General features: G+C 43.5%; 1 protein-coding gene across 3 annotated transcripts in view; it reads left to right on the top strand.

Moving 5' to 3' along the window:
• The first annotated feature begins 1316 nt into the window (after positions 1-1316).
• Positions 1317-5048, top strand: part of WDR89 (WD repeat domain 89) — a 64461-nt gene continuing 60729 nt past the window's right edge. The window contains exons 1-2 of one of the 3 annotated variants that reach the window (XM_011961965.1): positions 1694-1748; positions 2146-2254. The gene's annotated coding sequence lies outside the window, so the exon portion shown is untranslated. Of the gene's footprint in view, positions 2255-5048 lie in introns of all 3 variants that reach the window. The other 2 variants (XM_011961964.1, XM_011961966.1) reach the window with 2 other exon arrangements.

Raw genomic sequence — 5048 nt, 5'->3', positions numbered from 1 at the left:
ATTTAATATGTATATTAAATATATCGATGATTTACACCCAATTTTGCTCTTCATTTATTGGGAATAAAAAGGAGCATGAGCTTGTAATCCCAGCACTTTGGGAAGCCGAGGCAGGAGCCTCGTTTGAACTCAGGAGTTCGAGACCAGCCTGGGCAACATAGGAAATCTCTGTCTACACAAAAAATACGGCCGGGCGCGGTGGCTCACGCCTGTAATCCCAACACTTTGGGGGACCAAGGCAGGTGAATCACAAGCTCAGGAGCTCGAGACTATCCTGGCTAACACGGTGAAACCCCGTCTCTACTGTAAGTTTGTATTATATGCAAAGTAGGAAAAAAATACTAAAATTTTTCGAAAGCGAACAGTCTACTCAGGAAGTTTTTGGTATTTATTAATGGTTTTACTTTTGCTAGACACAAACATGAAATACTGCTAAATTAGCTCACAGAAGAGTTCAGGATTCTATAGAGTCAGGAAAAGCCTGTCCTAAACTGTTTTAATAAAGGCTGAAAATAGACATTATAATACAGTCTTTAATAATACACAATGTGTATTCCTCCTGATGGTGGTCTTGCTTGACATTTTAAGCATAGCCCTATTTTCCTGTGAAGACAGCAGCCAGTTCTGCTTCATGTCATATCAACACCTGACTCATGTAAGCAGCTGCTACCCATGCCATCGCAGTACACATAATCGCTAAATGTAAGGGTTCAAATAATCGTAAATGGACACTAATATGAAAATCTGACTGTTCTGTTGTAACAGCAAAAGTTTTAGAAATAAATAATTTTAGTATCTACTTAGTACAGTAATCGGAACATACAGCATAGAGCCAGGCACAGCAGTAAATTGTTGGAAACACTAACATTTATTGTTTACGAACATACATGCAGTGTTTACACATTTCTTAAATGTTGTCTTTAATGCTGCTGATAAACCAAAGGATAAAAAGTCCAACGGAACACATCAAAACCACAATAAATGTCAATTATTAACAACATGGAAGAACTCTAGTAACAACCACATTTAAAGCGACAGTACGCGAAAGTTCCGGACTACAAATCCCAGAGTTCCCTAGAGTCGAGGCGGAACTACCTTCAAACTGATAGCTTTTTCACCCAATGAGAGCCAGAGAATTCCTAAACCACATTCAGCCCGGCCTGAAGGGCTGGTTTCTTCGCGTGCGAACACTAAAGTATTACGCAGACTTTCTGAACACGAGTGGCAGTTTCAGGGCCTGAGTCTAACTACTAAATTATTTCTCCCCGCATTAGTCTCCTAGTGACCTTAATAACTCTCTACCCAACTCTGGCTCGGTGGAACTCGAACGTCTAAATGCTAAAACTCACGTACATCAGTACCAGCGGATGAATGTAGTCAACCAGGAGAAAGGAGGAAACAGCCTTATTCTTGCCCTTTATTGGTCACGCATCCCACCAATGGGGCCATTACACTTCCGCTAACGAGGCGTATGGCGTGATGGTGTGAGAGTTGTACGTACGCTGGGTCTACGAAGGGGCAGCTGTTCTGCTCTCATCCAATCGGAAGCTAGCAAGAATTCCCCGGGCCTCTAGGCCTCACTTCTTTCGCGTCGCGTTACGGCCCGCCTCTCTGAAGCCGACCAATCCTCTTGATTTTCTTGTGTGCATTACCCAATCAGAGAGGTCGAGGCGGGGTTCCAGTTGACCGCTCTAAGCCGCCGCGCAGCCTGCGTTTTCTCCCGTACAGTTTGAGGGCTGGCTACTGAGGTATATTTTGCTGGGCCAGGCTGGGCAGGGTCCCCGGGATGGGCAGCCCTCTCGACGAGCGGCGACGCCGTGGTTGAGTCTAGAAAGCTAAAGTCGCTGGATATCTATCGCGGGAGCTAGGAGGGACGTGGGAGGTCTGGTCGGAGCGTGCACGTGTTGGAGGTCTCGCTCCGCAGTGGGAGTCACCAGGTCAAGCCTGTGCTGGCCCTGGCCAAAGCATCTTCTTCGGGTGAGGCTCCTGTTGCCGTTGCCGTTCCCAGCGCTTCCTCTGGGGCATTTTTCAGTAAAAGCCAAACGCCCTTGTTCATTTTCAGGGAAAGACCTGTTTCCTCCTGCTCTTCACTCTCTGCTGATACTCTCTCCACCACCTTCTGAGTTTAGTGTAATCCTTTCGTAGGCCAGAAAGCAGATTTTCTCTTGGGAAGAGACGTCCCGTAGTATGGGATTTGGTAGGATACCAGCAACTGGTTTATTATATCGTTTAAAGCACATTGCTATCTAAAGAGGTGGTACTGTGAGTGTTATTTTCACGGGAAGAAGCAGTGTTAGACGTTACTCATTCTTGTGTTTTCTTTAGCTTGTCTCTGCCAAATTGCAGCCTTCAGCTTCCATGGATGTAAAATTAAAAGATGGCATAACTTGTAAAATGTTACTCCTGTTTTTCTTTCTTTCTTTTCTTTCTTTTTTTTTTTTTGTGATGGAGTTTCGCTCTGTCGTGCAGGCGGGAGTGCAGTGAGGCTATCTCGGCTCACTGCAACCTCCGCCTCCCGGGTTAAAGCGATTCTCCAGCCTCAGCATCCCGAGTAGCGGGTTTATAGGCGCCAGGCACCACGCCCGGCTAATTTTTGTAGAGACGGGGTTTCTCCATACTGGTCGGGCCTGTCTCGAACTCCTAACCTCAGGAGATTCACCCGCATTTGTCCCCCAAAGTGCTGGGCTTATAGGCGTGAGCCACCGTGCCTGGCCGTTTTCTTTACTAATTTGAAATTATTTAAAAAGTCAGTAAACGCCTGGCCGAGTAAAACAGTAACTTTACTTTTTGAAATTGTTTAAAAAGTCACTAAAAGCTATGGCCGAGTAAAACAGTAGTAACTTGCAGTCAAGTACGGTTTAAGTGAGAAACGTTTATGGACCGCTTATCTTTTTTGCTCAGTATTCAGGAAAGTATTCCCTGTGAGTGCAGCTATGTTACGTATCTGGTTTGTATTCTTACCTTAGATTGCTGTAGCTATTGTAAAGCAAAAGTAAAATCAAGCCCATGTAAGTACTTTGTGGGTTCTTTTCTCTCACTTTGTATTATGATCCATGCAGGGTGTTTTTCCAGACGGGAGTGCGGTGGCGCAGTCTTAGCTCACTGCAGCCTCGAGCTTCTGGGCTCAAGTGATCCTGCTGCCTCAGCCTCCCAAGTGGCAGGGATTACACACGAGCCACTGTGCCAAACCCATGAAGTTTTTGAGTTGCGTTTTTGTACTGAAGTCATGACTACTATTTCTGCAACTGACACTATGAACTGCAGATACGACTGAAGATACTACTGCTTTTTTGCTTTTTCCCTATGTGCTTTAAAGAACTACATTTTCAGTGATTTCTGTGTATTTAAGATCTTTTCATTTACTTGGTAGAAAATACAGGAGAATTTTGATAAATCTGAACTGGAATGGCCTTTATGTTAATTCTGTTCAGTATTTTAGGGCAGATTATGTACAGATTATCGCTAAACTGTCAGAAGGCTGTATTTAGTTCATATAGCTACTGTCACAAATTACAACAAATTTAGTGACTTCGAATGACACACATTTATTCTTTCTGCCTTTGTTTCTTTTTTTTCCCCCTTTGGTGAAAAGTACACAAGAAAGGGGAGTGCAGATGTACTCAAGAGAGTCACCTCTTCCTTGTCTCACTATGCTGCTCAGGCTGGTCTCAAACTCCTGGGCTCAAGCAGTCCTGCCACCTTGGCCTCCCAAAGTTCTGGCATTACTGGCATGAGCCACCTGCCCAGCGTCATTTATTCTCTTTTAGTTCTGGAGGTCAGAAGTATGAAATCATTTTCACTGGGCAAAAGTCAAAGTGTTGCAGGCCCAGTTCTTCCTGGAGGCTCTGAGAGGAAGATCCATTTCCTTACCTTTTTCAGCTTGTAGTGGCTGCCTGTCTTCCCTGGCTTGTGGCTCTTTTCCGCACAGCACATCACTCTGTCATCATATCACTTTCTCATCTGTAGTCACATCTTCCTCTGCTTCTCTTATGAGGACACTTATGATTATATTAAGAACCCCCCAGATAATTAAGGATACTCTCTCCATCTCAAGATACTTTCGTAAAGCCCCTTTTTTCATATCATGAAACAGTCATAGGTTCCAGGAATTAAGACCTATGTATCTTTGAGGGCCAATGTTCAACCTACCACAGGAAGGTATAAGGAAGAGTAAAACATCCTATGCCATAAAGTTTCATAGGGATTATAAGAGAAAAAGAAATTCACAGTAAATGGTTGCTGAGTTAGACATTTTTATTACTGTGAAAATAACCTATCGTGACGATAGGTTGGAGCTTCTCAAACTTTTCCACTGGAATATCTTTAATAACAAAGGTAAATGAATATTCCTGTGATATTTGGAAACAAAGCCTAAATTAATGCTTTAGAAGAGTAAAATTTCTTTGAATTCTAATCTTATAATTTAAAATTTTTGTGACTTCTGCATTCAGTTTTATATGTTCATAGTTGATGCGTTTTGAATTATATCAAAGCATTGCTGTTCTAGAGAAGAGACTATTTATTCTGTAGTTTCATTACTATTTTACTTTTAAATTTATTTTTAGAGTTGAGGGTCTCACTATGTTACCTACACTGGACTCAAAGTCCTGGACTCCCGTGATGTTCCCACCTAAGCCCCCTGAGTAATTGGGACTATGGGCATGCAACACAGTGCTCAGCTAATGTAGCTTCTTGTAATTTTCCTCTTTGGAGGGGGCAGTGACTTTTTTAAAAAAAATATTTTTTGGCCAAGCACCATGGCTCACTCCTGTAATCTCAGCACTTCGGGAGGCCGAGGCAGGTGGATCACCTGAGGTCAGGAGTTTGAGACCAGCCTGGCTAACATGGCGAAACCCTGTCTCTACTTAAAATACAAAAGTTAGCCGGGGATGATGGTGTGTGCCTGTAGTCCTAGCTACTAGGGGGGCTGAAGCAGGAGGATCACTTGAACCAGGGAGGTGGAGGTTGCAGTGAGCCGAGATCGTGCCACTGCACTCCAACCTGGGCAACAGAGGGAGATTATTTTTTTTAAAAAAAATTATTTTTCC

This window comes from Colobus angolensis, unplaced genomic scaffold (genome assembly GCF_000951035.1).
Source record: "Colobus angolensis palliatus isolate OR3802 unplaced genomic scaffold, Cang.pa_1.0 Scaffold57, whole genome shotgun sequence".
Lineage (NCBI taxonomy): Eukaryota > Metazoa > Chordata > Mammalia > Primates > Cercopithecidae > Colobus > Colobus angolensis.
This window is presented reverse-complemented; position numbering and strand designations above follow the sequence as displayed.